Source organism: Crassostrea angulata, chromosome 2 (assembly GCF_025612915.1).
Source record: "Crassostrea angulata isolate pt1a10 chromosome 2, ASM2561291v2, whole genome shotgun sequence".
NCBI lineage: Eukaryota > Metazoa > Mollusca > Bivalvia > Ostreida > Ostreidae > Magallana > Magallana angulata.
Window position 1 is genome coordinate 23,770,153 of NC_069112.1, and position 12,329 is coordinate 23,782,481.

Consider the following 12,329-nt stretch of genomic DNA (forward strand, 5'->3'; position numbering starts at 1 on the left):
TACTCCTATACTCTGCTTCAGATATAACATAAATAAACTTAAAAGTAATGCATGTTGTTCTTTTTTAATCTGGTTGCGTATGCAGCTAACCTATTCAACTGTGTTTTGTAGTGAAATAAAGGTTTAAGAAACCTCTCTCTCTCTCTCTTTCTCTCTCTCTCTCTCTCTCTTTAATCTGTAATGTTGATTTCCATAGCGTTTTCTTAAATAATGTGAATTTCGTAACAAACATGTAAATATCGATATTGTCGTCTGCGATATTCGCTACTGATTCTGCACAATCAAAATGTCTTCGGAGAGTAAAAAACGTAAGCCAAACTGGACTGATGATGAAATGAAAATTCTAACATCTTGTGTAATTGAAAACAAAGATGTATTATTTGCAAAACTGTCGGCATTAGTGACAAACGAGAAAAAGAAAGCTCTATGGGAAGACATCACAAAGCAGTAAGCATTTAGGTTTTTAAAATAACGATCAACTAATATAATAACATCTCCGATTTGATTACAATTTGTTCATGTCTACATGTTACATATAATGTATATTTATGGTCAAAAACCTAACTAAATTGGCAAAAATAGGAATGTTATTTAGGTTTTGTGTATTTTTATATAATTTTTTAATTTCTAACAAAAAATATACAAATGAAGGAAGACTGGGGATTCAAAAATATATTTAGTGTTAAATTTTACTGCAGAATAAATTCTTCTTCTGCCTTGTGCAAGAGGGAAACAGAAGAAATAAAAAAGAAATGGAAAGATGCAAGATCCATTGTAAAGAAAAAAGAAGCCAGTAGAAAATACCAGACGAAGAGAACGGGCGGAGGGCCTCCCCCGGAATCTGTATGGGAACTTGACGTATGTGTTTTCTAATATTTACCTAAAATTGATATAATTATATGTACTACGTATCCGAAAAAAAAACAAACATTTCGATCGTTGCTAAGATGAGTTTCCGATACTGACATAATTATTTTTTCATGTTTCGCACCGTTTAGATTAATAAATTGAAAAAGGCAACTACTAGTTTTTGTTTTATTGCTAGATTTTGTCAATTATACCGGATAAACTTATCTCTGGGATTGACGGAGGGGTTGATACTGCCTTTGCCAGTTATTCTGAAACAAGTATGTTTAAATACATGGTACATGCATGTACATTGTAAACTATACGTTCACTACATGTTTTTTTATAACCTCATAATGTTGCCTCCCCGACTTTTGCTTCATATACTACTGTGGTTTCATCAATATTCGTTGAATACCAATTTTCGTGGATTTCGTTGTTAAGTTGATCCACGAAATTTAATGTTCAGTTAAGTGTAATTTCTATTAACATTTTCTTTTGATAAGGTCATTGGCCACAAATTTACGTATCCTTGAAACTGTGATTTTCACTTAATCCACGAAAATTGATACCCTTGAAAATTAATGAAACCACAGTATTAGATTTTCCATGTTTTAGTATATTGTAGTATACAGTAGTTGTAGTATAAAAAAATTGAAATATATGATATCTAAATACTAGTATTGCTTTGTGACAGATAACTTAGCCTTATCATGCACTGCAGTCCAATCGGAAATTTCCGCTGGAATACCATCCTTCATTGGTTTGTATAATTATACATATTATATAATATACTTATAAATTTTAAATCATAATTTTTTTTATAATAGATTGTCAAAATTTGATATACATGTTCTTCACACGCGGAACACATAAGAGGTAGATTTGAAATATTGATTTTTTTTTTCAAATTAAAAAATGTATGTTTGTATATAGTAGAAGAAGTTGAAGTTCCGGAAGAAGCTCCAAGTGTACATGTGTCCGGGCCTTCCACCGACACATTCTTAGCTTCAATTCTATATGGATCTAAACGTAAAGGTAAAAAATAAACAATGTCAACGCTATGAAAATGAATTAAAAATGTATTTAACATTCCTTCATTTTTAATTTTTGCGTAATTTTACGTTTGTTAAGAAAAAACCCCTATTGAACTGTTTCAAATTCATTAATGCGCTTTTTACTATTCATATTACACATATGATTTTATTTTATTTTCTTCTGTTTCAATTGACATTGTTCTGATTATAAAACTTTCATTAAAAATCAAGACACGACCAGCGACCCCGACGCCGCATTTATGCTGAATCTGATTGAAGTGAAGGAGAGAAGAGCCATCGCGGAGGAGAGAAAAGCAGATGCCCTAGAGAGGATAGCAGCGGCATTTGAAAAAAAAATTTGGCATTTAATAAATTTGAACACAAAATGATAAAGTAGTCATGTTCTTTTTTAGAATGTAAGTGTGTGATTTAATGAATAGATGAATTGTTGAAATAAATTTGCAACTTGAATGCGCACATCCTGTGCTCTCCTTGGTGCGTTTGCGTTAAACACGGCATTGTCATTGATGTTCTGTACAACCACACTCTCAAGTTAGGGGACTTTCTCTGAAACAGCTAAATTATGAAGCCGGATACAGCATTGAATAATTTGAGAACATCTACTTGGTGAAAAGGGGAGCACTCCTCCAGTTCGATGTAAACACCTGCAAAGATTTACTTGAATGTAAATACTGTGGAATCATTAGAATTCGTGGTGGCTCAATTTTCGATATATTCGGTGGTATCCCCCCCCCCTCCTCCCACCACCACCACCACCACGAATTAACATCTTCAAAGAAAGGAAATTTAGAAATAGATATCTTTGTTACTGAAACTGAAAACCGACCCATACACGAAATTACATCTCCACGAATAACCAAAAATCCCACAATCTAAGAAAATTGGCCCACAGAATTTTAAATGAGTTCACAATAAAATTGTAACAAGGTTTATTTATGGTTGTAATAGATATACATTTTTTTCCCAAATAAAAAAAAAACTTTAAGGTCGCGTTTATCGTAATAAACGTTTGAAATAAAACATTTGCTTGCAAATATGACATATAAAGATATATAACGAAAAATTGCGTTTAAATTACCTAGATCTGGATTTTAATACCCCAAACGATTTTTCTATGACAACACGAGTCTTTCCATGGGCCTCGTTGTAATTCACTTCGTGTTGATTGGCTGGGGATAAGAATGGCATTAAGAGCCATTCCTTGAGAGGGTAGCCAGAATCCCCAAGTAACCACCCACCCCCTTCGAGATGTTCCATAACACCTGACAATCCCGAGTTGCTCAAAACGAAAGAGTCGAGAGTTGCCCCGGGAAAACAGGTATTGATTTGAAGAAATCTGAAATAATATCAACCAAATTTTCATCCTTTATACATATGTAAGCAAACAAATTAGCATTTTTATATTTGTTATATTTGTTTGGTTATATTTGGTGCAATAAAGTTATTTCAAAATTGACAACATTTACATTCTCAAAGGTTGTTATTTCATTTAACCCTTTTGACGATATATCAAATATTTTAATTTTCTCCTGTTGAAGTTTTGGTGTATAAAAGGGTATTTCTATTACATAAAAATGACGTGCTAGTATTTATGTTTTAATCAATACCGTTTATACCTCATATTCGAATCTGTTACGGCCTGAATATTTAAGGCATGAAAGTTTTTCTGCATACAATAGCAGGCTCCTGTGGTCCACTCATGCCCTTAATTGGTATTAGAGTACCATCGATTGCACCAACGCAATTTGGAAATTTTGCAATGTCATAGAACTCAGATTTTACATGGCGTAATTCATTGGCAGTACTTAACTGGAAACTTTATGTTGTCTACTGTTGTATTTATTGCACTGCACACTGTATAACAATATGATGAATCTGCGTTAAAACCCTTAATGATATATAAAGAATATTTGAAAAGGAAATGTACAACTGATTAAATGTATTACAGGCATGTAGAAACATGAAGGATAGTGTATACAAACATGTACATATTATTATTATAATTATTATTATCAGTATACCCCATAGTACTTGCAATTGTCACTTTTCTGAAACTGCTAAACCAAATTTCGTAAAACTTTGCAGTTATTGAGAACACATTGTGTAGGCGCATATTACAAAGAAATTCCGATTCCTTTTTTTCTGGGAATTTCGGTACGTTTTATTATATTAATTTTATCTGTACAAAATAAAGACTCAATAATTGCATGGAGTTTTAATACATGTAACGATTACTTTGGAATTATGCTTCATTTTGAATTACTTGTGTAACATGCCATTTATTTTGCATGTCATTGTCAAATACTAAGAGGGGAGGGGCGTGGGATGTGTTAACTTGCTCACTTTTTCTTTTATTATCATTTGTGAATGCAGGGGACAAAATGTTAAAATATTCAAGGGGTCAAATCTCCACATCAACGATGCTACGTGCCTGCAATAATTTTTAATAAAAATAGAGTTAACATCATTTTAAAGTTAAAATAATGAAGTATAACAACCTGTATGTACTACTCGGGACACGGATGATCTGGAAACGCCATGAAGGTCGCCTACTTCCGAAAAGAAGTCCGCCTTTGACAGATATCTTAAGGTCATAAGTACCTGTAAGATGTTCATGTGTATCTTTATATATACATGTATAAATAAGTATGCAAATGTAGTTTAATTATATTAATAGGTGCATTGTAAAACCCATTATATTTGTCATATCATGTGATTCCATGCGTCAGTATTTGTTTATTTATGTGTGGACATTTAAGAAGCATACAATGCTACAGTAAGCATTCACATATACAAGTACCTGAATGTGGGTGGGAATGGCATGACTTTTGTATGTAGGTCGCCTCACAATAGGGTCAACATCATTTATCAGTTTTCGAATGACTCTTCCCGGGAACCTATACCTACTTACGAGATCTATATCATCAAGATACTCGAAAGGGTTGGTTCTGTCCCGAAAAACGCGTTCTCTCCGAGGTGTTTCCCTTCTTCTTCTGCGAAGCAGCCAGAAAGTCGCCATTATCCAATGTTTACGTCTATAGTTAAGCCTGCCTTAGACCAGCCGTAGATTTTTGTCTTAACTTAAGGCTGGCGCAAAGGTACGCCCTTTAGTGAAACGGACCTTAGTCCAAATGTTAGACGTAAGTCCGGACTTACGCCGGGCGTAGAGTTAAGACAGGCGTACGCCTTTTAGTGAAACGGGCCTCTGGGCCTTGAATGCGTACGCACAGGTAGTGACCGACCTCAATAATTGTGTTTACTCTGCCTACTGCAGATCGAGTGTTCACGGTAGATCTGGGCGTTTTAATCTAAATGTATATCAGGTTTTTTCCGCGAATCGCAGCCTAGAACGGTATATAAAATTTACTCGAATACAATTTTCACTATTTGATCAAAGGTACCATGTGGGCTAGTACGAGCCAGATTAGAGCAAGGGAAAAATATATGCTCCCGACAAGGATTTTCATAAAACTCAAACTCTGCCATGAACTTGTTTAGTTAATTCTGTTAACAATATTTTTTTTTTACGAGAAAGCACCATGCGCACGATTTTGGCAGAGTGTAGTGCTGCAATGTTCAGATCTGTGGAGGATGTGGATAACTATGTTGTAAAAGCTAGTGTATGATTTTTCTTCCGGATTGAAATGAATCGTGTTTAACCAATCAGATGCCTTTATTTATATACCGAATAGGTATGATGCATAAGTAGATCAATCAAAGATAACTTGCTAGGTATATAAACAGTCACCCAATCATTCGCAGGGATTTTTTAATCTGTGAACAACTCGATCAGTTTTCTGGTGAATTTCTTGTAAGAGTTCTACAGAACAGGGATTTGAGCTGCGTCGCAAAGCATCAGAATTGTTCTCTAGACCACCCAGTTCTTAAACTTGTTTCTGTAGCTATTGTCATGGTGACTTGTTAGTGTTTTTGTGATTTCGATTGTGTTTTGAAAGGCTTTTGGCTGACTTGTTCTCATACTGGTAAAGTGATTTGATAATTGGCTTTCGTTGATTGTGTTAGTAAACACAATTGTTTGTTTATAATGCCTACATTTAGTTGGCTATATATTGATTTTGTATCCTTATTCTATAATTGTATTTGTATTCATATACCTGTTACCCAGAAAGGTATCAAACAAGTATGCAATCCCGATCGAATTCAGGTAACATGGTTTGGTTTGGCTTTTTGCATGCATTGCTAATGTTCCGTAGCGAACTTGTACAGAATGAACCTCGATTAGTGCTGAAAGACGTTTCCCTCTTGTTTATGTTTACTACCAGATCAGTTTGTCAACGAATTCACAAAATGCAGAAATCATTTTCTTCAAAAAGAGATTTTTAAGTTTAGTCAGGAAATTAAATATCTTCCTTTAAAAATTGAAAATATATATAGAGAAAAAAATCGTTGAATATATATTAGCTCATGTTACCATATATCAGGTATTACCTGCGTGTATCTAATTTCTGCTTTGTTCGCGAAGATTTCCGAATCGCGGAAATTAAATCAGCGTAAATTTGATACAAAGTTTTGTATTTGTAATAGAGTTTCTCTCTCCTGATTAAGTAAACAGGTAAGTAAAAGTACGGTGAACTCTGTTCAGTGAGTTTAGTTAGAGGTACAAATTGCAGGATCGGAGGACTAACGCCAGATAATAGATTTGTAAGCCTAGTTCTTTTTTTGAATAAGCCATTGTCAAGCTAATTAAAACGGTCGCTTTCCTTGCGTAAACCGATGTCTAATTATACCTGAGCTACAGGTATATAGAACGGTAAATGATATATTTATCTATGACTGTTTGCGTCTCTGAAAATAATTATTGGTAATTATTTTAACATTAAAGAAATCGTGTAAGTGGTTTCATTGTCCGAATTTTTCATTACAAAGATCGACAATTAGATACTTTTTTCCTCTTACCTCACAAGTTTAAACAATCTTGAATTATATTTTCAATGTGACTTTGAAAGTGTATGCAATGACCGAGAATGATGTTTTGTAGGTCAACTGTCAAGGTCATATGGATCACACAAACATCATTTTATAGCATATATGTACTAATCCCCACTTAGCCTTATTTGACTAATAATTTACTTAAACAGCACTTTGGTTAGTGGCATGCAGTGGCCTTTAACAAGATCATGTATACTTTCCACTTAGCCTTATTTTGCTTAGTCTTTACTTGAACAAAGCATTTTTTGTGCAAAGCATGAAATGACCTTGTAACTTCAAGGTAAAAAGCATAACGCACCTCTTTTCCTTCCGTTTTAGACTGTAGAATTGTTCTATTTGCTTAATCTTGCTCTGATTGAACAAAAATGCCTGTATGTCAGGGGTAATGAGATTTAATTAAAAGTTCTATGCCAGGTGGACAATTTCTAAGTTATAGGTCAAGGTCAAAGCAAAATTCTCTGAAATTCTTTTTGTCCTTAGTCCATATCCTTAACGGGCTCTTTGAGATGCATTTCTATTCAAATCAAATCCTGAATCCGCTCCTTTTGTTTTTATTGTCGCTACAGGACGATCTGAAGAAACCCCGCTTGAGGTACCTCTTGGTGAACTTTGATTTATGAATATTCATGAGTTATTTCAGCCAATTACAGCAATTGTTACAAAATGTATTTTCGATTTTTAAAAACTTGTTTAACTTATATAGCAAATTAGAAACAGTGGGGTGATTTGAAAATACACATTCAATAACTACAGTTTCAATTCATTGTTTTCTCATCAGACGTCCGCGTGATGTACGTACGCTGCATATTTACATTAAGTTTACATTCCGCGGTCTTAAAATGGTATATTTGAATTTTATAGGCAGAGATCAATTACGCAAGTGTAAGACATTGATTCTTGATATTAACATAAAAGTTGCTATTGTTTAAATATGCAATATCTTAATGCATGAAAAGGGCCACGTATAGCCTAGTTATACGTGAAGATATAGATACAATAATAAAAGTAATCTAGATTCGATCTCGTTGCAAACAAGCATATGTCTTCCTTTTAAATTGTAAAAACAATTTAATTGTGAATAAGTCTGAACTCATTTTTCTTTTTTTGGAAAAAAAATTAAACCTAATGTTTATTGCCTCCCCTGCGAGATGAAATTCATGATTTTAAGAACTTTAATGAACCGTTCATGAAGTTTCATGATGTATTCATGACTGGTTCATAACTGGTTCATAAAGGTGGTTCATGAATTTTATTCATGAATATGTTCTTAAAATGTAATTCATGAACAAATTATGAATATACAAGAATACAGGAAATACCTGGTATTCAATAGTTCTAGGTATTGAACATTCATGAATTTTCATGAAGTTCTAACTTACGAAATATATAATTAATTTGAAATACTTTTATAAATAACATAGTTTACTCTAGTATTCAGAACACTATCTTTTTTTAAAAAAATTATACATCTTAAAATATTGATATTAAAACACAGTCTTCATGAACATTCATGAATATTCATGCAAACACCGATATAAATGTGGCATCTTTAATTTTGAAAAAGAAAGATCTTATATTATAGTTACTTTATTTATTCAATTCTAAGAAACATGTAAATTCATTGACAACAGCGAAGTTCTCAGACATCATGATCAAATGGTCATTACTAGATCCTAAATTTGACGCTTAATTTCTTCATTGTTCAATTTATATATTTTTTTAAAAATGACATAATTTATTAGTGAATAATCAGTCTTTGCAGATGATACATTATGGCTGTTTTCTGTTGTTAAAAATCTTGTAAACTAAACTGAAAAAGTGAAATAATTTAAAACTTTGCATATTTCTTTAGAAAAAAGATTTAGTATACGTTGAATTCCAACTTGTTTGAAGTACATTGTATATCAAGTTTATTAAAGACGTGGTAGGTTGTCAATCTATCATAGAAGCATAAATACACACAAGACGAAGTGCATCTGTTCCTGGGAGAACGACAGAGAAAATGTTCCGAGCACATTCGGTTAAAATTTGGACCCCGTCGAGTTTAGAACCTTTGCGGTTTCTTTGTATAAGGCATTACTGTTGCACACATTTGAAAGCGATTCATTCTAAGAAGTTACAAATCCGTTATGTAAATATTCCGTTGAGAACTTCCAACAATTCATTTATGAATAGCTGTTTATACTCAGACAACTACCGTTGCTACACTCCGACTTTCGAGGGGTCCGCCATTGTTTATGAGGTGTCATGTCGATTCGCCTCCGTTACAAAAACACACTGAACTTCAATTTGTCAATTAACTTAATGATAAGCAATAATGAAAATATTACTTTAAAACATTAATGCAAATTATAGAAATAAAGTATGAAAGAATATTTAATTGAGTTTAAATTATGTTTTAAGTTCCAAAACCTTGAGGGTTCAAAAACGAAGGGGGTTGAAGTTTAACAGACACAACTTGTGTAAACCGAAAAATATTAAATCGTACGTTTCTTCAATCTCTGAAAATATAATAATGAAAACTTAAGCATTTTATAAATAGTTACATTTAAAGATATTTTTTATTATTATTAACATATGTTAAAAAAATTATTTAACTAAATGAAAGAGTCTCAGAATACACAGTCAGCGAGTTGTTTTGATTCTATTACGTCACTTCCGCCCAGCGATTACGCGTTTTGAATGAAAGCAGACGGATCTTCAACATGAGCGATGGATTAATTAAGCATGGAACATGCAAGAAGATAATGCAGCAGATGTAGTTCAAAGTAATGGTATTAAAGGTAATATAGTATGTATACATGTATATTGAAATAACTTTTATGAGGGAGTCAAAACGTAAGATTAAGTTTTGTTCATTTTTTCAAACATTTCAAAATGGCGGTTTTTAATTTGTAGTGAAATTCTTTTTTGACTAACTTAAAAGTTTTAACTACATAATTGATAATAAATTACACATTTGATATACCTAAATCGGTGCAATTACAAGGTAAAGTAATATGCTGATGTCATTTGAGTTAATACAATTTTTTTTTTACTCTAGAATTATGCAGTGAAACCAGAATATTGGACAGCCCTAAAGATAGTGATCATTGAACATAAATTTCAGTAAGTAATAAATAAATGCTATTGCAAGTAATTGAAAATTTCTAATAGAATGGCCAGTATCATTTACAAATTTGAAAACAGTTATAGTTTCATCGTAATAAATTAAAGAAGTATTTTATTCGAGTATATAGATACATTGAAATGGATTGAACAGCAGGCATAATGTTTATTTATGTTTTCTCCTGAATTTTTCATCTTGTTTCATCTTGAGTTGTTTTATTTTTCTGCGATATCACTTTTTCTAGGGTAGGCACTCTCATTCTTAAGCTCTAGTGCAATTTCAGCATTATCATTTGATAAAAATATTTGAAATAAGAATTAAATGAGATGATTGAATGATTAGTTGATGTTCCAAATGTTTTAAACGACATGTGATAATTATACTGCTATTTGTCATATTATTTTTGTACAGTACAGAGGTACAACTCTTCTGCCACCGAAGGGGCTATATGTGAAGCCTGAAGAATTGCCACCAAGAAGTATTGTCACCAAGACACTCTGGGTTTGTAGAAAATAATCATTTAAAGGATGGAGCATTTTACCTACCATGCAGTAAATGCACATTGCAATATATGGAATACAAGTGAAATCAACATGAGCAGAGGCAAGGAAGATGCAACAAAGGAAGATTTCATAAAGAACATATTGATAGTTATCATCTAGTAATCATATTCTAATGTCGCTTATATTTCAAATCATTGCATATTGGTATGTCAATTCTAATATTGTAACATTCCTTTAAAGCTAATGAGTTAGTATTGATATCATTACCTGTTGTTTTTTAAAACAACTTCATTAAACTTGCTGATTATTTAAAGTGATAGTCAGTACATAAGAATTATGTGATACTTAAGATATTGTCTCATTATTCTTCAATTTATTATAATAAAGTATTTTATATTTGATTTTTTAGGAGATTTATCCTTTTTATATACAAAATGTAGAAGGTAAGAATTTTCATGAATAGTTCATGAATTTTATTTATGAATTTTTCATGAATAAAATTCATAATGATATTCATGAACAGTTCATGAAGATTCATTAAACTTATTCATGAACAGTTCATGAAGATCCGATGAACTTATTATTGGACATTCATCAAATGATGAAGCTTCATGAATATAACTGTTCATGAATTGTTCATGAAAAATTATATTCATGAATATTCATCAACATTTTTTCATGAACAAAAATTCATGACTTTAAAATGTCCAATAATAAGTTCATGGGATCCTCATGAACTGTTCATGAACATTTCATGAATATAATTCATGAATCATTCGAGGGAAAATCATGAATTGTTCATGATCATCTCGCAGGGGCTTTCATGGCCATCTGCAATGAAATAATGCGAAATAAAGAAGCGATTTAATGAAACTCGGTGTTTTTTCTCGTTTATGCAAGAGTTGATAAAACAACTGACACAATAAAAAAGTGAAGTGGATAACGTTCATTAAAACATGACTCTCTTTGCTTTATGTTAAAACAAATTTTCAAAAGATAATTTTTTTATACGAGTTCCAAAATCAAGAAAACTGAAATGCTAGATTATTAACAGTAAATAAAAATAGACTCGTACAGCTTCCAAATACTAAATGAATATGGGTTTAAAATCTTCTAGACATTGGGACTTATTAGTTCACCTCCTTCTTACTGCGCAGATATGTATTTATTTTTTCTATATTCCAGTATGTACAGTACCGATCAGACCCAACATAACAGAAAGTAAACCCCAACTAAACCCTGCGTTTACTTTCTGAGTTTACTTCGGGTTTACTAGAGTGGACCCAGAGTAAACCCAAAGTGGACACAGAGAGTAAACCTGGCCAGAAGTTTTCTCCTGAAAGGAGACGCTAACTGTATATTTGGAATATACAATGGGTAGCAATTACAGGCAGTAATATAGTAAGATTAAAATACTAGTCAGCTTCACACTTCAGTGCATACAGTTTACCCCGCAAAAGGTTTCAAAATACCCAGGGTAAACTCCGAGTAAACCTAAAGTAAACCCCGGGTGGACCAAAATTTTCAAAAAGTAAACCCAGAGTTACCCCAAAGTAAACCCGGGGTTTAGTTGGGGTTTACTCTGATGTTAGGTTGGATCTGATCGGTACTGTAATTTAGTTGTTTCAGTACATTTATTGGTATACCGGCTTTTATTCGTTGTCATATGTATGACTGATTACCGCATATTTGATTTTGGTGGGGTTTTTCACTTTAGTTAATGCAAACCATATTAGCTTAAAATATCAATAAAACGTTTAATGTGTTTGAAATGTTCAATATTTAAAAGTGATACTTGAAAAAGAATTGCCTCATAAACGATCAACCTGTAGTCTGCAATTTAAAATAAATCAATCTCAAAGT

General features: G+C 32.4%; 1 long non-coding RNA gene and 1 pseudogene across 1 annotated transcript; one reads left to right on the top strand and one right to left on the bottom strand.

The window, feature by feature from the left end:
• Positions 1-2,287: 2,287 nt before the first annotated feature.
• Positions 2,288-3,605, bottom strand: LOC128173631 (putative nuclease HARBI1; annotated as a pseudogene).
• Positions 3,606-9,446: 5,841 nt separating this feature from the next.
• On the top strand, positions 9,447-10,867 carry LOC128173394 (uncharacterized). Its single transcript, XR_008242495.1, has 3 exons — positions 9,447-9,637; positions 9,898-9,962; positions 10,375-10,867. It is a non-coding gene; the product is annotated as an uncharacterized LOC128173394 (long non-coding RNA).
• The last annotated feature ends 1,462 nt before the right edge of the window (positions 10,868-12,329 follow it).